Below are 24,820 nucleotides of genomic sequence, written 5' to 3' on the forward strand. Positions count from 1 at the left end.
AGATTGTATTGCATCCCTTTAATTTATGTTCAAGCTATCATGTTCAAATTTGAAGTGCAGTGAATAATTAGTGCCTCCGTATACCAGCTCCGTATTGTAAGCTTTTATTGCATCATTTAATTACATTCAAGATAACATTCTAGAATGTCAAGTGCAGGGATTAATAAAAAAAAATTGTCAGATTGGTCTTTGATCATATTTGCTATGATTAGGCAATTTGAGTAAGCGGATAAGGCTTATGGCCACACCACCTTGAGAACGCCCAATCTCATCTGACCTTGGAAGCTAAGCAAGTTTGGGCCTGGATAGTACTGAGGTGGGACCCTACCTAGGAATACCAGGTGCTGTAAGCTTTTCTTGCATCACTTTAATTTACTTTCAAGCTGACATGCTCAAATGTGAAGTGCAGTGATTAATAAAAAAAACTATCTGTTAGCACCTGGGAATAGCCGATGCTGTAAGTTTTTTTTGCATCACTTTCATTTACTCTCCAACTCACATGCCTGAATGTGAAGTGCAGTGATTCATTAAAAAACTATATGTTAGCACCTTGGACTACGAGATGCTGTAAGCTTCTCTTGCATCACTTTAATTTACTGTCAAGATGACATGCTAGGATGTGAAATGCAGTGATTAATTTAAAAAACTATCTGTTAGCACCTGGGAATAGCAGATGCTGTAAGTTTTTGTTGCATCACTTTACTTTAATCTGCAACTGTCAAGTTTGTATGTGAAGTGTACAGATTAAATAGAAATATTTTAGTACCAGGGAATAGCAGGTGCTGTAAGATTGTATTGCATCCCTTTAATTTATGTTCAAGCTATCATGTTCAAATTTGAAGTGCAGTGAATAATTAACTCAAACTATCTGTTAGCACCTGGGAATAGCAGATGCTGTAAGTTTTTTTTGCATCACTTTCATTTACTCTCCAACTCACATGCCTGAATGTGAAGTGCAGTGATTCATCAAAAAACTGTCTGTTAGTGCCTCCGTATACCAGATGTTGTAAGCTTTTATTGCATCATTTAATTTACATTCAAGATAACATTCTAGAATGTGAAGTGCAGGGATTAATAAAAAAATTGTCAGATTTGTCTTTGATCATATTTGCTATGATTAGGCAATTTGAGTAAGTGTTTAAGGCTTACGGCCACACCAGCTTGAGAACGCCCAATCTCATCTGACCTTGGAAGCTAAGAAAGTTTGGGGCTGGATAGTACTGAGGTGGGACCCTACCTAGGAATACCAGGTGCTGTAAGCTTTTCTTGCATCACTTTAATTTACTTTCAAGCTGACATGCTCAAATGTGAAGTGCAGTGATTAATAAAAAAAACTATCTGTTAGCACCTGGGAATAGCAGATGCTGTAAGTTTTTTTTGCATCACTTTCATTTACTCTCCAACTCACATGCCTGAATGTGAAGTGCAGTGATTCATCAAAAAACTATATGTTAGCACCTTGGACTACGAGATGCTGTAAGCTTCTCTTGCATCACTTTAATTTACTGTCAAGATGACATGCTAGGATGTGAAATGCAGTGATTAATTTAAAAAACTATCTGTTAGCACCTGGGAATAGCAGATGCTGTAAGTTTTTGTTGCATCACTTTACTTTAATCTGCAACTGTCAAGTTTGTATGTGAAGTGTACAGATTAAATAGAAATATTTTAGTACCAGGGAATAGCAGGTGCTGTAAGATTGTATTGCATCCCTTTAATTTATGTTCAAGCTATCATGTTCAAATTTGAAGTGCAGTGAATAATTAACTCAAACTATCTGTTAGCACCTGGGAATAGCAGATGCTGTAAGTTTTTTTTGCATCACTTTCATTTACTCTCCAACTCACATGCCTGAATGTGAAGTGCAGTGATTCATCAAAAAACTGTCTGTTAGTGCCTCCGTATACCAGATGTTGTAAGCTTTTATTGCATCATTTAATTTACATTCAAGATAACATTCTAGAATGTCAAGTGCAGGGATTAACAAAAAAAATTGTCAGATTGGTCTTTGATCATATTTGCTATGATTAGGCAATTTGAGTAAGTGTTTAAGGCTTACGGCCACACCAGCTTGAGAATGCCCAATCTCATCTGACCTTGGAAGCTAAACAAGTTTGGTCCTGGATAGTACTGAGGTGGGACCCTACCTAGGAATACCAGGTGCTGTAAGCTTTTCTTGCATCACTTTAATTTACTTTCAAGCTAACATGCTCAAATGTGAAGTGCAGTGATTAATAAAAAAACCATCTGTTAGCACCTTGGAATAGCAGATGCTGTAAGTTTTTTTTGCATCACTTTCATTTACTCTCCAACTCACATGCCTGAATGTGAAGTGCAGTGATTCATCAAAAAACTATATGTTAGCACCTTGGACTACGAGATGCGGTAAGCTTCTCTTGCATCACTTTAATTTACTGTCAAGATGACATGCTAAGATGTGAAATGCAGTGATTAATTAAAAAAACTATCTGTTAGCACCTGGGAATAGCAGATGCTGTAAGTTTTTGTTGCATCACTTTACTTTAATCTGCAACTGACAAGCTTGTATGTGAAGTGTACAGATTAAATAGAAATATTTTAGTACCAGGGAATAGCAGGTGCTGTAAGATTGTATTGCATCCCTTTAATTTATGTTCAAGCTATCATGTTCAAATTTGAAGTGCAGTGAATAATTAGTGCCTCCGTATACCAACTCCGTATTGTAAGCTTTTATTGCATCATTTAATTACATTCAAGATAACATTCTAGAATGTCAAGTGCAGGGATTAATAAAAAAAATTGTCAGATTGGTCTTTGATCATATTTGCTATGATTAGGCAATTTGAGTAAGTGTTTAAGGCTTACGGCCACACCAGCTTGAGAACGCCCAATCTCATCTGACCTTGGAAGCTAAGTAAGTTTGGGCCTGAATAGTACTGAGGTGGGACCCTACCTAGGAATACCAGGTGCTGTAAGCTTTTCTTGCATCACTTTAATTTACTTTCAAGCTGACATGCTCAAATGTGAAGTGCAGTGATTAATAAAAAAAACTATCTGTTAGCACCTGGGAATAGCAGATGCTGTAAGTTTTTTTTGCATCACTTTCATTTACTCTCCAACTCACATGCCTGAATGTGAAGTGCAGTGATTCATCAAAAAACTATATGTTAGCACCTTGGACTACGAGATGCGGTAAGCTTCTCTTGCATCACTTTAATTTACTGTCAAGATGACATGCTAAGATGTGAAATGCAGTGATTAATTAAAAAAACTATCTGTTAGCACCTGGGAATAGCAGATGCTGTAAGTTTTTGTTGCATCACTTTACTTTAATCTGCAACTGACAAGCTTTTATGTGAAGTGTACAGATTAAATAGAAATATTTTAGTACCAGGGAATAGCAGGTGCTGTAAGATTGTATTGCATCCCTTTAATTTATGTTCAAGCTATCATGTTCAAATTTGAAGTGCAGTGAATAATTAGTGCCTCCGTATACCAACTCCGTATTGTAAGCTTTTATTGCATCATTTAATTACATTCAAGATAACATTCTAGAATGTCAAGTGCAGGGATTAATAAAAAAAATTGTCAGATTGGTCTTTGATCATATTTGCTATGATTAGGCAATTTGAGTAAGTGTTTAAGGCTTACGGCCACACCAGCTTGAGAACGCCCAATCTCATCTGACCTTGGAAGCTAAGTAAGTTTGGGCCTGAATAGTACTGAGGTGGGACCCTACCTAGGAATACCAGGTGCTGTAAGCTTTTCTTGCATCACTTTAATTTACTTTCAAGCTGACATGCTCAAATGTGAAGTGCAGTGATTAATAAAAAAAACAATCTGTTAGCACCTGGGAATAGCAGATGCTGTAAGTTTTTTTTGCATCACTTTCATTTACTCTCCAACTCACATGCCTGAATGTGAAGTGCAGTGATTCCTCAAAAATCTATCTGTTAGCACCTTGGACTACGAGATGCTGTAAGCTTCTCTTGCATCACTTTAATTTACTTTCAAGATGACATGCTAGGATGTGAAGTGCAGTGATTAATTAAAAAAACTATCTGTTAGCACCTGGGAATAGCAAATGCTGTAAGTTTTTGTTGCATCACTTTACTTTAATCTGCAACTGACAAGCTTGTATGTGAAGTGTACAGATTAAATAGAAATATTTTAGTACCAGGGAATAGCAGGTGCTGTAAGATTGTATTGCATCCCTTTAATTTATGTTCAAGCTATCATGTTCAAATTTGAAGTGCAGTGAATAATTAACTCAAACTATCTGTTAGCACCTGGGAATAGCAGATGCTGTACGTTTTTTTTGCATCACTTTCATTTACTCTCCAACTCACATGCCTGAATGTGAAGTGCAGTGATTCATCAAAAAACTGTCTGTTAGTGCCTCCGTATACCAGATGTTGTAAGCTTTTATTGCATCATTTAATTTACATTCAAGATAACATTCTAGAATGTCAAGTGCAGGGATTAATAAAAAAAATTGTCAGATTGGTCTTTGATCATATTTGCTATGATTAGGCAATTTGAGTAAGTGTTTAAGGCTTATGGCCAAACCATCTTGAGAACGCCCAATCTCATCTGACCTTGGAAGCTAAGCAAGTTTGGTCCTGGATAGTACTGAGGTGGGACCCTACCTAGGAATACCAGGTGCTGTGAGCTTTTCTTGCATCACTTTAATTTACTTTCAAGCTGACATGCTCAAATGTGAAGTGCAGTGATTAATAAAAAAAACTATCTGTTAGCACCTGGGAATAGCCGATGCTGTAAGTTTTTTTTGCATCACTTTCATTTACTCTCCAACTCACATGCCTGAATGTGAAGTGCAGTGATTCATCAAAAACTATCTGTTAGCACCTTGGACTACGAGATGCTGTAAGCTTCTCTTGAATCACTTTAATTTACTGTCAAGATGACATGCTAGGATGTGAAATGCAGTGATTAATTAAAAAAACTATCTGTTAGCACCTGGGAATAGCAGATGCTGTAAGTTTTTGTTGCATCACTTTACTTTAATCTGCAACTGACAAGCTTGTATGTGAAGTGTACAGATTAAATAGAAATATTTTAGTACCAGGGAATAGCAGGTGCTGTAAGATTGTATTGCATCCCTTTAATTTATGTTCAAGCTTTCATGTTCAAATTTGAAGTGCAGTGAATAATTAACTCAAACTATCTGTTAGCACCTGGGAATAGCCGATGCTGTACGTTTTTTTTGCATCACTTTCATTTACTCTCCAACTCACATGCCTGAATGTGAAGTGCAGTGATTCATCAAAAAACTGTCTTTTAGTGCCTCTGTATACCAGATGTTGTAAGCTTTTATTGCATCATTTAATTTACATTCAAGATAACATTCAAGAATGTCAAGTGCCGGGATTAATAAAAAAAATTGTCAGATTGGTCTTTGTTCATATTTGCTATGATTAGGCAATTTGAGTAAGTGTTTAAGGCTTATGGCCAAACCATCTTGAGAACGCCCAATCTCATCTGACCTTGGAAGCTAAGCAAGTTTGGGCCTGGATAGTACTGAGGTGGGACCCTACCTAGGAATACCAGGTGCTGTAAGCTTTTCTTGCATCACTTTAATTTACTTTCAAGCTGACATGCTCAAATGTGAAGTGCAGTGATTAATAAAAAAAACTATCTGTTAGCACCTGGGAATAGCCGATGCTGTAAGTTTTTTTTGCATCACTTTCATTTACTCTCCAACTCACATGCCTGAATGTGAAGTGCAGTGATTCATCAAAAACTATCTGTTAGCACCTTGGACTACGAGATGCTGTAAGCTTCTCTTGAATCACTTTAATTTACTGTCAAGATGACATGCTAGGATGTGAAATGCAGTGATAAATTAAAAAAACTATCTGTTAGCACCTGGGAATAGCAGATGCTGTAAGTTTTTGTTGCATCACTTTACTTTAATCTGCAACTGACAAGCTTGTATGTGAAGTGTACAGATTAAATAGAAATATTTTAGTACCAGGGAATAGCAGGTGCTGTAAGATTGTATTGCATCCCTTTAATTTATGTTCAAGCTTTCATGTTCAAATTTGAAGTGCAGTGAATAATTAACTCAAACTATCTGTTAGCACCTGGGAATAGCCGATGCTGTACGTTTTTTTTGCATCACTTTCATTTACTCTCCAACTCACATGCCTGAATGTGAAGTGCAGTGATTCATCAAAAAACTGTCTGTTAGTGCCTCCGTATACCAGATGTTGTAAGCTTTTATTGCATCATTTAATTTACATTCAAGATAACATTCTAGAATGTCAAGTGCAGGGATTAATAAAAAAAATTGTCAGATTGGTCTTTGATCATATTTGCTATGATTAGGAAATTTGAGTAAGTGTTTAAGGCTTACGGCCACACCAGCTTGAGAACGCCCAATCTCCTCTGACCTTGGAAGCTAAGCAAGTTTGGGCCTGGATAGTACTGAGGTGGGACCCTACCTAGGAATACCAGGTGCTGTAAGCTTTTCTTGCATCACTTTAATTTACTTTCAAGCTGACATGCTCAAATGTGAAGTGCAGTGATTAATAAAAAAAACTATCTGTTAGCACCTGGGAATAGCCGATGCTGTAAGTTTTTTTTGCATCACTTTCATTTACTCTCCAACTCACATGCCTGAATGTGAAGTGCAGTGATTCATCAAAAACTATCTGTTAGCACCTTGGACTACGAGATGCTGTAAGCTTCTCTTGAATCACTTTAATTTACTGTCAAGATGACATGCTAGGATGTGAAATGCAGTGATTAATTAAAAAAACTATCTGTTAGCACCTGGGAATAGCAGATGCTGTAAGTTTTTGTTGCATCACTTTACTTTAATCTGCAACTGACAAGCTTGTATGTGAAGTGTACAGATTAAATAGAAATATTTTAGTACCAGGGAATAGCAGGTGCTGTAAGATTGTATTGCATCCCTTTAATTTATGTTCAAGCTATCATGTTCAAATTTGAAGTGCAGTGAATAATTAACTCAAACTATCTGTTAGCACCTGGGAATAGCCGATGCTGTACGTTTTTTTTGCATCACTTTCATTTACTCTCCAACTCACATGCCTGAATGTGAAGTGCAGTGATTCATCAAAAAACTGTCTGTTAGTGCCTCCGTATACCAGATGTTGTAAGCTTTTATTGCATCATTTAATTTACATTCAAGATAACATTCTAGAATGTCAAGTGCAGGGATTAATAAAAAAAATTGTCAGATTGGTCTTTGATCATATTTGCTATGATTAGGCAATTTGAGTAAGTGTGTAAGGCTTACGGCCACACCAGCTTGAGAATGCCCAATCTCCTCTGACCTTGGAAGCTAAGCAAGTTTGGTCCTGGATAGTACTGAGGTGGGACCCTACCTAGGAATACCAGGTGCTGTAAGCTTTTCTTGCATCACTTTAATTTACTTTCAAGCTAACATGCTCAAATGTGAAGTGCAGTGAATAATTAACTCAAACTATCTGTTAGCACCTGGGAATAGCAGATGCTGTAAGTTTTTTTTGCATCACTTTCATTTACTCTCCAACTCACATGCCTGAATGTGAAGTGCAGTGATTCATCAAAAAACTGTCTGTTAGTGCCTCCGTATACCAGATGTTGTAAGCTTTTATTGCATCATTTAATTTACATTCAAGATAACATTCTAGAATGTCAAGTGCAGGGATTAATAAAAAAATTGTCAGATTTGTCTTTGATCATATTTGCTATGATTAGGCAATTTGAGTAAGTGTTTAAGGCTTACGGCCACACCAGCTTGAGAACGCCCAATCTCATCTGACCTTGGAAGCTAAGAAAGTTTGGGCCTGGATAGTACTGAGGTGGGACCCTACCTAGGAATACCAGGTGCTGTAAGCTTTTCTTGCATCACTTTAATTTACTTTCAAGCTGACATGCTCAAATGTGAAGTGCAGTGATTAATAAAAAAAACTATCTGTTAGCACCTGGGAATAGCAGATGCTGTAAGTTTTTTTTGCATCACTTTCATTTACTCTCCAACACACATGCCTGAATGTGAAGTGCAGTGATTCATCAAAAAACTATCTGTTAGCACCTTGGACTACGAGATGCTGTAAGCTTCTCTTGAATCACTTTAATTTACTGTCAAGATGACATGCTAGGATGTGAAATGCAGTGATTAATTAAAAAAACTATCTGTTAGCACCTGGGAATAGCAGATGCTGTAAGTTTTTGTTGCATCACTTTACTTTAATCTGCAACTGACAAGCTTGTATGTGAAGTGTACAGATTAAATAGAAATATTTTAGTACCAGGGAATAGCAGGTGCTGTAAGATTGTATTGCATCCCTTTAATTTATGTTCAAGCTATCATGTTCAAATTTGAAGTGCAGTGAATAATTAACTCAAACTATCTGTTAGCACCTGGGAATAGCAGATGCTGTAAGTTTTTTTTGCATCACTTTCATTTACTCTCCAACTCACATGCCTGAATGTGAAGTGCAGTGATTCATCAAAAAACTGTCTGTTAGTGCCTCCGTATACCAGATGTTGTAAGCTTTTATTGCATCATTTAATTTACATTCAAGATAACATTCTAGAATGTCAAGTGCAGGGATTAATAAAAAAAATTGTCAGATTGGTCTTTGTTCATATTTGCTATGATTAGGCAATTTGAGTAAGTGTTTAAGGCTTATGGCCAAACCATCTTGAGAACGCCCAATCTCATCTGACCTTGGAAGCTAAGCAAGTTTGGGCCTGGCTAGTACTGAGGTGGGACCCTACCTAGGAATACCAGGTGCTGTAAGCTTTTCTTGCATCACTTTAATTTACTTTCAAGCTGACATGCTCAAATGTGAAGTGCAGTGATTAATAAAAAAAAAAATCTGTTAGCACCTGGGAATAGCCGATGCTGTAAGTTTTTTTTGCATCACTTTCATTTACTCTCCAACTCACATGCCTGAATGTGAAGTGCAGTGATTCATCAAAAACTATCTGTTAGCACCTTAGACTACGAGATGCTGTAAGCTTCTCTTGAATCACTTTAATTTACTGTCAAGATGACATGCTAGGATGTGAAATGCAGTGATTAATTAAAAAAACTATCTGTTAGCACCTGGGAATAGCAGATGCTGTAAGTTTTTGTTGCATCACTTTACTTTAATCTGCAACTGACAAGCTTGTATGTGAAGTGTACAGATTAAATAGAAATATTTTAGTACCAGGGAATAGCAGGTGCTGTAAGATTGTATTGCATCCCTTTAATTTATGTTCAAGCTATCATGTTCAAATTTGAAGTGCAGTGAATAATTAACTCAAACTATCTGTTAGCACCTGGGAATAGCAGATGCTGTACGTTTTTTTTGCATCACTTTCATTTACTCTCCAACTCACATGCCTGAATGTGAAGTGCAGTGATTCATCAAAAAACTGTCTGTTAGTGCCTCCGTATACCAGATGTTGTAAGCTTTTATTGCATCATTTAATTTACATTCAAGATAACATTCTAGAATGTCAAGTGCAGGGATTAATAAAAAAAATTGTCAGATTGGTCTTTGTTCATATTTGCTATGATTAGGCAATTTGAGTAAGTGTTTAAGGCTTATGGCCAAACCATCTTGAGAACTCCCAATCTCATCTGACCTTGGAAGCTAAGCAAGTTTGGGCCTGGATAGTACTGAGGTGGGACCCTACCTAGGAATACCAGGTGCTGTAAGCTTTTCTTGCATCACTTTAATTTACTTTCAAGCTGACATGCTCAAATGTGAAGTGCAGTGATTAATAAAAAAAACTATCTGTTAGCACCTGGGAATAGCCGATGCTGTAAGTTTTTTTTGCATCACTTTCATTTACTCTCCAACTCACATGCCTGAATGTGAAGTGCAGTGATTCATCAAAAACTATCTGTTAGCACCTTAGACTACGAGATGCTGTAAGCTTCTCTTGAATCACTTTAATTTACTGTCAAGATGACATGCTAGGACGTGAAATGCAGTGATTAATTAAAAAAACTATCTGTTAGCACCTGGGAATAGCAGATGCTGTAAGTTTTTGTTGCATCACTTTACTTTAATCTGCAACTGACAAGCTTGTATGTGAAGTGTACAGATTAAATAGAAATATTTTAGTACCAGGGAATAGCAGGTGCTGTAAGATTGTATTGCATCCCTTTAATTTATGTTCAAGCTATCATGTTCAAATTTGAAGTGCAGTGAATAATTAACTCAAACTATCTGTTAGCACCTGGGAATAGCAGATGCTGTACGTTTTTTTTGCATCACTTTCATTTACTCTCCAACTCACATGCCTGAATGTGAAGTGCAGTGATTCATCAAAAAACTGTCTGTTAGTGCCTCCGTATACCAGATGTTGTAAGCTTTTATTGCATCATTTAATTTACATTCAAGATAACATTCTAGAATGTCAAGTGCAGGGATTAATAAAAAAAATTGTCAGATTGGTCTTTGTTCATATTTGCTATGATTAGGCAATTTGAGTAAGTGTTTAAGGCTTATGGCCAAACGATCTTGAGAACGCCCAATCTCATCTGACCTTGGAAGCTAAGCAAGTTTGGGCCTGGATAGTACTGAGGTGGGACCCTACCTAGGAATACCAGGTGCTGTAAGCTTTTCTTGCATCACTTTAATTTACTTTCAAGCTGACATGCTCAAATGTGAAGTGCAGTGATTAATAAAAAAAACTATCTGTTAGCACCTGGGAATAGCCGATGCTGTAAGTTTTTTTTGCATCACTTTCATTTACTCTCCAACTCACATGCCTGAATGTGAAGTGCAGTGATTCATCAAAAACTATCTGTTAGCACCTTGGACTACGAGATGCTGTAAGCTTCTCTTCAATCACTTTAATTTACTGTCAAGATGACATGCTAGGATGTGAAATGCAGTGATTAATTAAAAAAACTATCTGTTAGCACCTGGGAATAGCAGATGCTGTAAGTTTTTGTTGCATCACTTTACTTTAATCTGCAACTGACAAGCTTGTATGTGAAGTGTACAGATTAAATAGAAATATTTTAGTACCAGGGAATAGCAGGTGCTGTAAGATTGTATTGCATCCCTTTAATTTATGTTCAAGCTATCATGTTCAAATTTGAAGTGCAGTGAATAATTAACTCAAACTATCTGTTAGCACCTGGGAATAGCAGATGCTGTACGTTTTTTTTGCATCACTTTCATTTACTCTCCAACTCACATGCCTGAATGTGAAGTGCAGTGATTCATCAAAAAACTGTCTGTTAGTGCCTCCGTATACCAGATGTTGTAAGCTTTTATTGCATCATTTAATTTACATTCAAGATAACATTCTAGAATGTCAAGTGCAGGGATTAATAAAAAAAATTGTCAGATTGGTCTTTGATCATATTTGCTATGATTAGGAAATTTGAGTAAGTGTTTAAGGCTTACGGCCACACCAGCTTGAGAACGCCCAATCTCATCTGACCTTGGAAGCTAAGCAAGTTTGGGCCTGGATATTACTGAGGTGGGACCCTACCTAGGAATACCAGGTGCTGTAAGCTTTTCTTGCATCACTTTAATTTACTTTCAAGCTGACATGCTCAAATGTGAAGTGCAGTGATTAATAAAAAAAACTATCTGTTAGCACCTGGGAATAGCCGATGCTGTAAGTTTTTTTTGCATCACTTTCATTTACTCTCCAACTCACATGCCTGAATGTGAAGTGCAGTGATTCATCAAAAACTATCTGTTAGCACCTTAGACTACGAGATGCTGTAAGCTTCTCTTGAATCACTTTAATTTACTGTCATGATGACATGCTAGGATGTGAAATGCAGTGATTAATTAAAAAAACTATCTGTTAGCACCTGGGAATAGCAGATGCTGTAAGTTTTTGTTGCATCACTTTACTTTAATCTGCAACTGACAAGCTTGTATGTGAAGTGTACAGATTAAATAGAAATATTTTAGTACCAGGGAATAGCAGGTGCTGTAAGATTGTATTGCATCCCTTTAATTTATGTTCAAGCTATCATGTTCAAATTTGAAGTGCAGTGAATAATTAACTCAAACTATCTGTTAGCACCTGGGAATAGCAGATGCTGTACGTTTTTTTTGCATCACTTTCATTTACTCTCCAACTCACATGCCTGAATGTGAAGTGCAGTGATTCATCAAAAAACTGTCTGTTAGTGCCTCCGTATACCAGATGTTGTAAGCTTTTATTGCATCATTTAATTTACATTCAAGATAACATTCTAGAATGTCAAGTGCAGGGATTAATAAAAAAAATTGTCAGATTGGTCTTTGTTCATATTTGCTATGATTAGGCAATTTGAGTAAGTGTTTAAGGCTTATGGCCAAACCATCTTGAGAACGCCCAATCTCATCTGACCTTGGAAGCTAAGCAAGTTTGGGCCTGGCTAGTACTGAGGTGGGACCCTACCTAGGTATACCAGGTGCTGTAAGCTTTTCTAGCATCACTTTAATTTACTTTCAAGCTGACATGCTCAAATGTGAAGTGCAGTGATTAATAAAAAAAACTATCTGTTAGCACCTGGGAATAGCCGATGCTGTAAGTTTTTTTTGCATCACTTTCATTTACTCTCCAACTCACATGCCTGAATGTGAAGTGCAGTGATTCATCAAAAACTATCTGTTAGCACCTTGGACTACGAGATGCTGTAAGCTTCTCTTCAATCACTTTAATTTACTGTCAAGATGACATGCTAGGATGTGAAATGCAGTGATTAATTAAAAAAACTATCTGTTAGCTCCTGGGAATAGCAGATGCTGTAAGTTTTTGTTGCATCACTTTACTTTAATCTTCAACTGACAAGCTTGTATGTGAAGTGTACAGATTAAATAGAAATATTTTAGTACCAGGGAATAGCAGGTGCTGTAAGATTGTATTGCATCCCTTTAATTTATGTTCAAGCTATCATGTTCAAATTTGAAGTGCAGTGAATAATTAACTCAAATTATCTGTTAGCACCTGGGAATAGCCGATGCTGTACGTTTTTTTTGCATCACTTTCATTTACTCTCCAACTCACATGCCTGAATGTGAAGTGCAGTGATTCATCAAAAAACTGTCTGTTAGTGCCTCCGTATACCAGATGTTGTAAGCTTTTATTGCATCATTTAATTTACATTCAAGATAACATTCTAGAATGTCAAGTGCAGGGATTAATAAAAAAAATTGTCAGATTGGTCTTTGATCATATTTGCTATGATTAGGAAATTTGAGTAAGTGTTTAAGGCTTACGGCCACACCAGCTTGAGAACGCCCAATCTCATCTGACCTTGGAATCTAAGCAAGTTTGGGCCTGGATAGTACTGAGGTGGGACCCTACCTAGGAATACCAGGTGCTGTAAGCTTTTCTTGCATCACTTTAATTTACTTTCAAGCTGACATGCTCAAATGTGAAGTGCAGTGATTAATAAAAAAAACTATCTGTTAGCACCTGGGAATAGCCGATGCTGTAAGTTTTTTTTGCATCACTTTCATTTACTCTCCAACTCACATGCCTGAATGTGAAGTGCAGTGATTCATCAAAAACTATCTGTTAGCACCTTAGACTACGAGATGCTGTAAGCTTCTCTTGAATCACTTTAATTTACTGTCAAGATGACATGCTAGGACGTGAAATGCAGTGATTAATTAAAAAAACTATCTGTTAGCACCTGGGAATAGCAGATGCTGTAAGTTTTTGTTGCATCACTTTACTTTAATCTGCAACTAACAAGCTTGTATGTGAAGTGCACAGATTAAATAGAAATATTTTAGTACCAGGGAATAGCAGGTGCTGTAAGATTGTATTGCATCCCTTTAATTTATGTTCAAGCTATCATGTTCAAATTTGAAGTGCAGTGAATAATTAACTCAAACTATCTGTTAGCACCTGGGAATAGCAGATGCTGTACGTTTTTTTTGCATCACTTTCATTTACTCTCCAACTCACATGCCTGAATGTGAAGTGCAGTGATTCATCAAAAAACTGTCTGTTAGTGCCTCCGTATACCAGATGTTGTAAGCTTTTATTGCATCATTTAATTTACATTCAAGATAACATTCTAGAATGTCAAGTGCAGGGATTAATAAAAAAAATTGTCAGATTGGTCTTTGTTCATATTTGCTATGATTAGGCAATTTGAGTAAGTGTTTAAGGCTTATGGCCAAACCATCTTGAGAACGCCCAATCTCATCTGACCTTGGAAGCTAAGCAAGTTTGGGCCTGGATAGTACTGAGGTGGGACCCTACCTAGGAATACCAGGTGCTGTAAGCTTTTCTTGCATCACTTTAATTTACTTTCAAGCTGACATGCTCAAATGTGAAGTGCAGTGATTAATAAAAAAAACTATCTGTTAGCACCTGGGAATAGCCGATGCTGTAAGTTTTTTTTGCATCACTTTCATTTACTCTCCAACTCACATGCCTGAATGTGAAGTGCAGTGATTCATCAAAAACTATCTGTTAGCACCTTGGACTACGAGATGCTGTAAGCTTCTCTTCAATCACTTTAATTTACTGTCAAGATGACATGCTAGGATGTGAAATGCAGTGATTAATTAAAAAAACTATCTGTTAGCACCTGGGAATAGCAGATGCTGTAAGTTTTTGTTGCATCACTTTACTTTAATCTGCAACTGACAAGCTTGTATGTGAAGTGTACAGATTAAATAGAAATATTTTAGTACCAGGGAATAGCAGGTGCTGTAAGATTGTATTGCATCCCTTTAATTTATGTTCAAGCTATCATGTTCAAATTTGAAGTGCAGTGAATAATTAACTCAAACTATCTGTTAGCACCTGGGAATAGCAGATGCTGTACGTTTTTTTTGCATCACTTTCATTTACTCTCCAACTCACATGCCTGAATGTGAAGTGCAGTGATTCATCAAAAAACTGTCTGTTAGTGCCTCCGTATACCAGATGTTGTAAGCTTTTATTGCATCATTTAATTTACATTCAAGATAACATTCTAGAATGTCAAGTGCAGGGATTAATAAAAAAAATTGTCAGATTGGTCTTTGATCATATTTGCTATGATTAGGAAATTTGAGTAAGTGTTTAAGGCTTACGGCCACACCAGCTTGAGAACGCCCAATCTCATCTGACCTTGGAAGCTAAGCAAGTTTGGGCCTGGATAGTACTGAGGTGGGACCCTACCTAGGAATACCAGGTGCTGTAAGCTTTTCTTGCATCACTTTAATTTACTTTCAAGCTGACATGCTCAAATGTGAAGTGCAGTGATTAATAAAAAAAACTATCTGTTAGCACCTGGGAATAGCCGATGCTGTAAGTTTTTTTTGCATCACTTTCATTTACTCTCCAACTCACATGCCTGAATGTGAAGTGCAGTGATTCATCAAAAACTATCTGTTAGCACCTTGGACTACGAGATGCTGTAAGCTTCTCTTCAATCACTTTAATTTACTGTCAAGATGACATGCTAGGATGTGAAATGCAGTGATTAATTAAAAAAACTATCTGTTAGCTCCTGGGAATAGCAGATGCTGTAAGTTTTTGTTGCATCACTTTACTTTAATCTTCAACTGACAAGCTTGTATGTGAAGTGTACAGATTAAATAGAAATATTTTAGTACCAGGGAATAGCAGGTGCTGTAAGATTGTATTGCATCCCTTTAATTTATGTTCAAGCTATCATGTTCAAATTTGAAGTGCAGTGAATAATTAACTCAAATTATCTGTTAGCACCTGGGAATAGCCGATGCTGTACGTTTTTTTTGCATCACTTTCATTTACTCTCCAACTCACATGCCTGAATGTGAAGTGCAGTGATTCATCAAAAAACTGTCTGTTAGTGCCTCCGTATACCAGATGTTGTAAGCTTTTATTGCATCATTTAATTTACATTCAAGATAACATTCTAGAATGTCAAGTGCAGGGATTAATAAAAAAAATTGTCAGATTGGTCTTTGATCATATTTGCTATGATTAGGAAATTTGAGTAAGTGTTTAAGGCTTACGGCCACACCAGCTTGAGAACGCCCAATCTCATCTGACCTTGGAAGCTAAGCAAGTTTGGGCCTGGATAGTACTGAGGTGGGACCCTACCTAGGAATACCAGGTGCTGTAAGCTTTTCTTGCATCACTTTAATTTACTTTCAAGCTGACATGCTCAAATGTGAAGTGCAGTGATTAATAAAAAAAACTATCTGTTAGCACCTGGGAATAGCCGATGCTGTAAGTTTTTTTTGCATCACTTTCATTTACTCTCCAACTCACATGCCTGAATGTGAAGTGCAGTGATTCATCAAAAACTATCTGTTAGCACCTTAGACTACGAGATGCTGTAAGCTTCTCTTGAATCACTTTAATTTACTGTCAAGATGACATGCTAGGATGTGAAATGCAGTGATTAATTAAAAAAACTATCTCTTAGCACCTGGGAATAGCAGATGCTGTAAGTTTTTGTTGCATCACTTTACTTTAATCTGCAACTGACAAGCTTGTATGTGAAGTGTACAGATTAAATAGAAATATTTTAGTACCAGGGAATAGCAGGTGCTGTAAGATTGTATTGCATCCCTTTAATTTATGTTCAAGCTATCATGTTCAAATTTGAAGTGCAGTGAATAATTAACTCAAACTATCTGTTAGCACCTGGGAATAGCAGATGCTGTACGTTTTTTTTGCATCACTTTCATTTACTCTCCAACTCACATGCCTGAATGTGAAGTGCAGTGATTCATCAAAAAACTGTCTGTTAGTGCCTCCGTATACCAGATGTTGTAAGCTTTTATTGCATCATTTAATTTACATTCAAGATAACATTCTAGAATGTCAAGTGCAGGGATTAATAAAAAAAATTGTCAGATTGGTCTTTGTTCATATTTGCTATGATTAGGCAATTTGAGTAAGTGTTTAAGGCTTATGGCCAAACCATCTTGAGAACGCCCAATCTCATCTGACCTTGGAAGCTAAGCAAGTTTGGGCCTGGATAGTACTGAGGTGGGACCCTACCTAGGAATACCAGGTGCTGTAAGCTTTTCTTGCATCACTTTAATTTACTTTCAAGCTGACATGCTCAAATGTGAAGTGCAGTGATTAATAAAAAAAACTATCTGTTAGCACCTGGGAATAGCCGATGCTGTAAGTTTTTTTTACATCACTTTCATTTACTCTCCAACTCACATGCCTGAATGTGAAGTGCAGTGATTCATCAAAAACTATCTGTTAGCACCTTGGACTACGAGATGCTGTAAGCTTCTCTTCAATCACTTTAATTTACTGTCAAGATGACATGCTAGGATGTGAAATGCAGTGATTAATTAAAAAAACTATCTGTTAGCACCTGGGAATAGCAGATGCTGTAAGTTTTTGTTGCATCACTTTACTTTAATCTGCAACTGACAAGCTTGTATGTGAAGTGTACAGATTAAATAGAAATATTTTAGTACCAGGGAATAGCAGGTGCTGTAAGATTGTATTGCATCCCTTTAATTTATGTTCAAGCTATCATGTTCAAATTTGAAGTGCAGTGAATAATTAACTCAAACTATCTGTTAGCACCTGGGAATAGCCGATGCTGTACGTTTTTTTTGCATCACTTTCATTTACTCTCCAACTCACATGCCTGAATGTGAAGTGCAGTGATTCATCAAAAAACTGTCTGTTAGTGCCTCCGTATACCAGATGTTGTAAGCTTTTATTGCATCATTTAATTTACATTCAAGATAACATTCTAGAATGTCAAGTGCAGGGATTAATAAAAAAAATTGTCAGATTGGTCTTTGATCATATTTGCTATGATTAGGAAATTTGAGTAAGTGTTTAAGGCTTACGGCCACACCAGCTTGAGAACGCCCAATCTCATCTGACCTTGGAAGCTAAGCAAGTTTGGGCCTGGATAGTACTGAGGTGGGACCCTACCTAGGAATACCAGGTGCTGTAAGCTTTTCTTGCATCACTTTAATTTACTTTCAAGCTGACATGCTCAAATGTGAAGTGCAGTGATTAATAAAAAAAACTATCTGTTAGCACCTGGGAATAGCCGATGCTGTAAGTTTTTTTTGCATCACTTTCATTTACTCTCCAACTCACATGCCTGAATGTGAAGTGCAGTGATTCATCAAAAACTATCTGTTAGCACCTTAGACTACGAGATGCTGTAAGCTTCTCTTGAATCACTTTAATTTACTGTCAAGATGACATGCTAGGATGTGAAATGCAGTGATTAATTAAAAAAACTATCTGTTAGCACCTGGGAATAGCAGATGCTGTAAGTTTTTGTTGCATCACTTTACTTTAATCTGCAACTGACAAGCTTGTATGTGAAGTGTACAGATTAAATAGAAATATTTTAGTACCAGGGAATAGCAGGTGCTGTAAGATTGTATTGCATCCCTTTAATTTATGTTCAAGCTATCATGTTCAAATTTGAAGTGCAGTGAATAATTAACTCAAACTATCTGTTAGCACCTGGGAATAGCAGATGCTGTACGTTTTTTTTGCATCACTTTCATTTACTCTCCAACTCACATGCCTGAATGTGAAGTGCAGTGATTCATCAAAAAACTGTCTGTTAGTGCCTCCGTATACCAGATGTTGTAAGCTTTTATTGCATCATTTAATTTACATTCAAGATAACATTCTAGAATGTCAAGTGCAGGGATTAATAAAAAAAATTGTCAGATTGGTCTTTGATCATATTTGCTATGATTAGGAAATTTGAGTAAGTGTTTAAGGCTTACGGCCACACCAGCTTGAGAACGCCCAATCTCATCTGACCTTGGAAGCTAAGCAAGTTTGGGCCTGGATAGTACTGAGGTGGGACCCTATCTAGGAATACCGGGTGCTGTAAGCTTTTCTTGCATCACTTTAATTTACTTTCAAGCTGACATGCTCAAATGTGAAGTGCAGTGATTAATAAAAAAAACTATCTGTTAGCACCTGGGAATAGCCGATGCTGTAAGTTTTTTTTGCATCACTTTCATTTACTCTCCAACTCACATGCCTGAATGTGAAGTGCAGTGATTCATCAAAAACTATCTGTTAGCACCTTGGACTACGAGATGCTGTAAGCTTCTCTTCAATCACTTTAATTTACTGTCAAAATGACATGCTAGGATGTGAAATGCAGTGATTAATTAAAAAAACTATCTGTTAGCACCTGGGAATAGCAGATGCTGTAAGTTTTTGTTGCATCACTTTACTTTAATCTGCAACTGACAAGCTTGTATGTGAAGTGTACAGATTAAATAGAAATATTTTAGTACCAGGGAATAGCAGGTGCTGTAAGATTGTATTGCATCCCTTTAATTTATGTTCAAGCTATCATGTTCAAATTTGAAGTGCAGTGAATAATTAACTCAAACTATCTGTTAGCACCTGGGAATAGCCGATGCTGTACGTTTTTTTTGCATCACTTTCATTTACTCTCCAACTCACATGCCTGAATGTGAAGTGCAGTGATTCATCAAAAAACTGTCTGTTAGTGCCTCCGTATACCAGATGTTGTAAGCTTTTATTGCATCATTTAATTTACATTCAAGATAACATTCTAGAATGTCAAGTGCAGGGATTAATAAAAAAAATTGTCAGATTGGTCTTTGTTCATATTTGCTATGATTAGGCAATTTGAGTAAGTGTTTAAGGCTTATGGCCAAACCATCTTGAGAACGCCCAATCTCATCTGACCTTGGAAACTAAGCAAGTTTGGGCCTGGATAGTACTGAGGTGGGACCCTACCTAGGAATACCAGGTGCTGTAAGCTTTTCTTGCATCACTTTAATTTACTTTCAAGCTGACATGCTCAAATGTGAAGTGCAGTGATTAATAAAAAAAACTATCTGTTAGCACCTGGGAATAGCCGATGCTGTAAGTTTTTTTTGCATCACTTTCATTTACTCTCCAACTCACATGCCTGAATGTGAAGTGCAGTGATTCATCAAAAACTATCTGTTAGCACCTTGGACTACGAGATGCTGTAAGCTTCTCTTCAATCACTTTAATTTACTATCAAGATGACATGCTAGGATGTGAAATGCAGTGATTAATTAAAAAAACTATCTGTTAGCACCTGGGAATAGCAGATGCTGTAAGTTTTTGTTGCATCACTTTACTTTAATCTGCAACTGACAAGCTTGTATGTGAAGTGTACAGATTAAATAGAAATATTTTAGTACCAGGGAATAGCAGGTGCTGTAAGATTGTATTGCATCCCTTTAATTTATGTTCAAGCTATCATGTTCAAATTTGAAGTGCAGTGAATAATTAACTCAAACTATCTGTTAGCACCTGGGAATAGCCGATGCTGTACGTTTTTTTTGCATCACTTTCATTTACTCTCCAACTCACATGCCTGAATGTGAAGTGCAGTGATTCATCAAAAAACTGTCTGTTAGTGCCTCCGTATACCAGATGTTGTAAGGTTTTATTGCATCATTTAATTTACATTCAAGATAACATTCTAGAATGTCAAGTGCAGGGATTAATAAAAAAAATTGTCAGATTGGTCTTTGATCATATTTGCTATGATTAGGAAATTTGAGTAAGTGTTTAAGGCTTACGGCCACACCAGCTTGAGAACGCCCAATCTCATCTGACCTTGGAAGCTAAGCAAGTTTGGGCCTGGATAGTACTGAGGTGGGACCCTACCTAGGAATACCAGGTGCTGTAAGCTTTTCTTGCATCACTTTAATTTACTTTCAAGCTGACATGCTCAAATGTGAAGTGCAGTGATTAATAAAAAAAACTATCTGTTAGCACCTGGGAATAGCCGATGCTGTAAGTTTTTTTTGCATCACTTTCATTTACTCTCCAACTCACATGCCTGAATGTGAAGTGCAGTGATTCATCAAAAACTATCTGTTAGCACCTTGGACTACGAGATGCTGTAAGCTTCTCTTCAATCACTTTAATTTACTATCAAGATGACATGCTAGGATGTGAAATGCAGTGATTAATTAAAAAAACTATCTGTTAGCACCTGGGAATAGCAGATGCTGTAAGTTTTTGTTGCATCACTTTACTTTAATCTGCAACTGACAAGCTTGTATGTGAAGTGTACAGATTAAATAGAAATATTTTAGTACCAGGGAATAGCAGGTGCTGTAAGATTGTATTGCATCCCTTTAATTTATGTTCAAGCTATCATGTTCAAATTTGAAGTGCAGTGAATAATTAACTCAAACTATCTGTTAGCACCTGGGAATAGCCGATGCTGTACGTTTTTTTTGCATCACTTTCATTTACTCTCCAACTCACATGCCTGAATGTGAAGTGCAGTGATTCATCAAAAAACTGTCTGTTAGTGCCTCCGTATACCAGATGTTGTAAGGTTTTATTGCATCATTTAATTTACATTCAAGATAACATTCTAGAATGTCAAGTGCAGGGATTAATAAAAAAAATTGTCAGATTGGTCTTTGATCATATTTGCTATGATTAGGAAATTTGAGTAAGTGTTTAAGGCTTACGGCCACACCAGCTTGAGAACGCCCAATCTCATCTGACCTTGGAAGCTAAGCAAGTTTGGGCCTGGATAGTACTGAGGTGGGACCCTACCTAGGAATACCAGGTGCTGTAAGCTTTTCTTGCATCACTTTAATTTACTTTCAAGCTGACATGCTCAAATGTGAAGTGCAGTGATTAATAAAAAAAACTATCTGTTAGCACCTGGGAATAGCCGATGCTGTAAGTTTTTTTTGCATCACTTTCATTTACTCTCCAACTCACATGCCTGAATGTGAAGTGCAGTGATTCATCAAAAACTATCTGTTAGCACCTTAGACTACGAGATGCTGTAAGCTTCTCTTGAATCACTTTAATTTACTGTCAAGATGACATGCTAGGATGTGAAATGCAGTGATTAATTAAAAAAACTATCTGTTAGCACCTGGGAATAGCAGATGCTGTAAGTTTTTGTTGCATCACTTTACTTTAATCTGCAACTGACAAGCTTGTATGTGAAGTGTACAGATTAAATAGAAATATTTTAGTACCAGGGAATAGCAGGTGCTGTAAGATTGTATTGCATCCCTTTAATTTATGTTCAAGCTATCATGTTCAAATTTGAAGTGCAGTGAATAATTAACTCAAACTATCTGTTAGCACCTGGGAATAGCAGATGCTGTAAGTTTTTTTTGCATCACTTTCATTTACTCTCCAACTCACATGCCTGAATGTGAAGTGCAGTGATTCATCAAAAAACTGTCTGTTAGTGCCTCCGTATACCAGATGTTGTAAGCTTTTATTGCATCATTTAATTTACATTCAAGATAACATTCTAGAATGTCAAGTGCAGGGATTAATAAAAAAAATTGTCAGATTGGTCTTTGATCATATTTGCTATGATTAGGAAATTTGAGTAAGTGTTTAAGGCTTACGGCCACACCAGCTTGAGAACGCCCAATCTCATCTGACCTTGGAAGCTAAGCAAGTTTGGGTCTGGATAGTACTGAGGTGGGACCCTATCTAGGAATACCGGGTGCTGTAAGCTTTTCTTGCATCACTTTAATTTACTTTCAAGCTGACATGCTCAAATGTGAAGTGCAGTGATTAATAAAAAAAAACTATCTGTTAGCACCTGGGAATAGCCGATGCTGTAAGTTTTTTTTGCATCACTTTCATTTACTCTCCAACTCACATGCCTGAATGTGAAGTGCAGTGATTCATCAAAAACTATCTGTTAGCACCTTGGACTACGAGATGCTGTAAGCTTCTCTTGAATCACTTTAATTTACTGTCAAGATGACATGCTAGGATGTGAAATGCAGTGATTAATTAAAAAAACTATCTGTTAGCACCTGGGAATAGCAGATGCTGTAAGTTTTTGTTGCATCACTTTACTTTAATCTGCAACTGACAAGCTTGTATGTGAAGTGTACAGATTAAATAGAAATATTTTAGTACCAGGGAATAGCAGGTGCTGTAAGATTGTATTGCATCCCTTTAATTTATGTTCAAGCTATCATGTTCAAATTTGAAGTGCAGTGAATAATTAACTCAAACTATCTGTTAGCACCTGGGAATAGCAGATGCTGTACGTTTTTTTTGCATCACTTTCATTTACTCTCCAACTCACATGCCTGAATGTGAAGTGCAGTGATTCATCAAAAAACTGTCTGTTAGTGCCTCCGTATACCAGATGTTGTAAGCTTTTATTGCATAATTTAATTTACATTCAAGATAACATTCTAGAATGTCAAGTGCAGGGATTAATAAAAAAAATTGTCAGATTGGTCTTTGTTCATATTTGCTATGATTAGGCAATTTGAGTAAGAGTTTAAGGCTTACGGCCAAACCATCTTGAGAACGCCCAATCTCATCTGACCTTGGAAGCTAAGCAAGTTTGGGCCTGGATAGTACTGAGGTGGGACCCTACCTAGGAATACCAGGTGCTGTAAGCTTTTCTTGCATCACTTTAATTTACTTTCAAGCTGACATGCTCAAATGTGAAGTGCAGTGATTAATAAAAAAAACTATCTGTTAGCACCTGGGAATAGCCGATGCTGTAAGTTTTTTTTGCATCACTTTCATTTACTCTCCAACTCACATGCCTGAATGTGAAGTGCAGTGATTCATCAAAAACTATCTGTTAGCACCTTAGACTACGAGATGCTGTAAGCTTCTCTTGAATCACTTTAATTTACTGTCAAGATGACATGCTAGGATGTGAAATGCATTGATTAATTAAAAAAACTATCTGTTAGCACCTGGGAATAGCAGATGCTGTAAGTTTCTGTTGCATCACTTTACTTTAATCTGCAACTGACAAGCTTGTATGTGAAGTGTACAGATTAAATAGAAATATTTTAGTACCAGGGAATAGCAGGTGCTGTAAGATTGTATTGCATCCCTTTAATTTATGTTCAAGCTATCATGTTCAAATTTGAAGTGCAGTGAATAATTAACTCAAACTATCTGTTAGCACCTGGGAATAGCAGATGCTGTAAGTTTTTTTTGCATCACTTTCATTTACTCTCCAACTCACATGCCTGAATGTGAAGTGCAGTGATTCATCAAAAAACTGTCTGTTAGTGCCTCCGTATACCAGATGTTGTAAGCTTTTATTGCATCATTTAATTTACATTCAAGATAACATTCTAGAATGTCAAGTGCAGGGATTAATAAAAAAAATTGTCAGATTGGTCTTTGATCATATTTGCTATGATTAGGAAATTTGAGTAAGTGTTTAAGGCTTACGGCCACACCAGCTTGAGAACGCCCAATCTCATCTGACCTTGGAAGCTAAGCAAGTTTGGGCCTGGATAGTACTGAGGTGGGACCCTATCTAGGAATACCGGGTGCTGTAAGCTTTTCTTGCATCACTTTAATTTACTTTCAAGCTGACATGCTCAAATGTGAAGTGCAGTGATTAATAAAAAAAAACTATCTGTTAGCACCTGGGAATAGCCGATGCTGTAAGTTTTTTTTGCATCACTTTCATTTACTCTCCAACTCACATGCCTGAATGTGAAGTGCAGTGATTCATCAAAAACTATCTGTTAGCACCTTGGACTACGAGATGCTGTAAGCTTCTCTTGAATCACTTTAATTTACTGTCAAGATGACATGCTAGGATGTGAAATGCAGTGATTAATTAAAAAAACTATCTGTTAGCACCTGGGAATAGCAGATGCTGTAAGTTTTTGTTGCATCACTTTACTTTAATCTGCAACTGACAAGCTTGTATGTGAAGTGTACAGATTAAATAGAAATATTTTAGTACCAGGGAATAGCAGGTGCTGTAAGATTGTATTGCATCCCTTTAATTTATGTTCAAGCTATCATGTTCAAATTTGAAGTGCAGTGAATAATTAACTCAAACTATCTGTTAGCACCTGGGAATAGCCGATGCTGTACGTTTTTTTTGCATCACTTTCATTTACTCTCCAACTCACATGCCTGAATGTGAAGTGCA

At 36.8% G+C, this 24,820-nt stretch overlaps 5 non-coding genes and 23 pseudogenes across 5 annotated transcripts; all 28 read left to right on the top strand.

Moving 5' to 3' along the window:
- Positions 1 to 234: 234 nt before the first annotated feature.
- Positions 235 to 353, top strand: LOC145648772 (5S ribosomal RNA; annotated as a pseudogene).
- Positions 354 to 1,143: 790 nt separating this feature from the next.
- On the top strand, positions 1,144 to 1,262 carry LOC145650856 (5S ribosomal RNA; annotated as a pseudogene).
- Positions 1,263 to 2,053: 791 nt separating this feature from the next.
- Positions 2,054 to 2,172, top strand: LOC145649901 (5S ribosomal RNA; annotated as a pseudogene).
- A 666-nt stretch (positions 2,173 to 2,838) lies between these two features.
- Positions 2,839 to 2,957, top strand: LOC145648278 (5S ribosomal RNA; annotated as a pseudogene).
- Positions 2,958 to 3,624: 667 nt separating this feature from the next.
- LOC145648279 (5S ribosomal RNA) lies at positions 3,625 to 3,743 on the top strand (annotated as a pseudogene).
- Positions 3,744 to 4,534: 791 nt separating this feature from the next.
- Positions 4,535 to 4,653, top strand: LOC145650333 (5S ribosomal RNA; annotated as a pseudogene).
- A 790-nt stretch (positions 4,654 to 5,443) lies between these two features.
- LOC145648086 (5S ribosomal RNA) lies at positions 5,444 to 5,562 on the top strand (annotated as a pseudogene).
- A 790-nt stretch (positions 5,563 to 6,352) lies between these two features.
- On the top strand, positions 6,353 to 6,471 carry LOC145648201 (5S ribosomal RNA; annotated as a pseudogene).
- Positions 6,472 to 7,261: 790 nt separating this feature from the next.
- On the top strand, positions 7,262 to 7,380 carry LOC145650483 (5S ribosomal RNA; annotated as a pseudogene).
- Positions 7,381 to 7,732: 352 nt separating this feature from the next.
- LOC145648546 (5S ribosomal RNA) lies at positions 7,733 to 7,851 on the top strand (annotated as a pseudogene).
- Positions 7,852 to 8,642: 791 nt separating this feature from the next.
- LOC145648297 (5S ribosomal RNA) lies at positions 8,643 to 8,761 on the top strand (annotated as a pseudogene).
- Positions 8,762 to 9,551: 790 nt separating this feature from the next.
- Positions 9,552 to 9,670, top strand: LOC145648127 (5S ribosomal RNA; annotated as a pseudogene).
- A 790-nt stretch (positions 9,671 to 10,460) lies between these two features.
- LOC145650124 (5S ribosomal RNA) lies at positions 10,461 to 10,579 on the top strand (annotated as a pseudogene).
- Positions 10,580 to 11,369: 790 nt separating this feature from the next.
- Positions 11,370 to 11,488, top strand: LOC145648781 (5S ribosomal RNA; annotated as a pseudogene).
- A 790-nt stretch (positions 11,489 to 12,278) lies between these two features.
- Positions 12,279 to 12,397, top strand: LOC145650011 (5S ribosomal RNA; annotated as a pseudogene).
- Positions 12,398 to 13,187: 790 nt separating this feature from the next.
- On the top strand, positions 13,188 to 13,306 carry LOC145648980 (5S ribosomal RNA; annotated as a pseudogene).
- Positions 13,307 to 14,096: 790 nt separating this feature from the next.
- On the top strand, positions 14,097 to 14,215 carry LOC145648088 (5S ribosomal RNA; annotated as a pseudogene).
- A 790-nt stretch (positions 14,216 to 15,005) lies between these two features.
- LOC145648777 (5S ribosomal RNA) lies at positions 15,006 to 15,124 on the top strand. Its single transcript, XR_014116500.1, has one exon. It is a non-coding gene; the product is annotated as a 5S ribosomal RNA (ribosomal RNA).
- A 790-nt stretch (positions 15,125 to 15,914) lies between these two features.
- LOC145648788 (5S ribosomal RNA) lies at positions 15,915 to 16,033 on the top strand. Its single transcript, XR_014116501.1, has one exon. It is a non-coding gene; the product is annotated as a 5S ribosomal RNA (ribosomal RNA).
- Positions 16,034 to 16,823: 790 nt separating this feature from the next.
- On the top strand, positions 16,824 to 16,942 carry LOC145648089 (5S ribosomal RNA; annotated as a pseudogene).
- A 790-nt stretch (positions 16,943 to 17,732) lies between these two features.
- LOC145648799 (5S ribosomal RNA) lies at positions 17,733 to 17,851 on the top strand. The gene has a single exon (XR_014116502.1). It is a non-coding gene; the product is annotated as a 5S ribosomal RNA (ribosomal RNA).
- A 790-nt stretch (positions 17,852 to 18,641) lies between these two features.
- Positions 18,642 to 18,760, top strand: LOC145647419 (5S ribosomal RNA; annotated as a pseudogene).
- Positions 18,761 to 19,550: 790 nt separating this feature from the next.
- On the top strand, positions 19,551 to 19,669 carry LOC145649938 (5S ribosomal RNA; annotated as a pseudogene).
- A 790-nt stretch (positions 19,670 to 20,459) lies between these two features.
- On the top strand, positions 20,460 to 20,578 carry LOC145648811 (5S ribosomal RNA). The gene has a single exon (XR_014116504.1). It is a non-coding gene; the product is annotated as a 5S ribosomal RNA (ribosomal RNA).
- Positions 20,579 to 21,368: 790 nt separating this feature from the next.
- Positions 21,369 to 21,487, top strand: LOC145648822 (5S ribosomal RNA). The gene has a single exon (XR_014116505.1). It is a non-coding gene; the product is annotated as a 5S ribosomal RNA (ribosomal RNA).
- Positions 21,488 to 22,277: 790 nt separating this feature from the next.
- On the top strand, positions 22,278 to 22,396 carry LOC145649158 (5S ribosomal RNA; annotated as a pseudogene).
- Positions 22,397 to 23,187: 791 nt separating this feature from the next.
- On the top strand, positions 23,188 to 23,306 carry LOC145647271 (5S ribosomal RNA; annotated as a pseudogene).
- Positions 23,307 to 24,096: 790 nt separating this feature from the next.
- On the top strand, positions 24,097 to 24,215 carry LOC145647420 (5S ribosomal RNA; annotated as a pseudogene).
- The last annotated feature ends 605 nt before the right edge of the window (positions 24,216 to 24,820 follow it).

This window comes from Electrophorus electricus, chromosome 13 (genome assembly GCF_041902795.1).
Source record: "Electrophorus electricus isolate QZ-2024a chromosome 13, ASM4190279v1, whole genome shotgun sequence".
Classification (NCBI taxonomy): Eukaryota; Metazoa; Chordata; class Actinopteri; order Gymnotiformes; family Gymnotidae; genus Electrophorus; species Electrophorus electricus.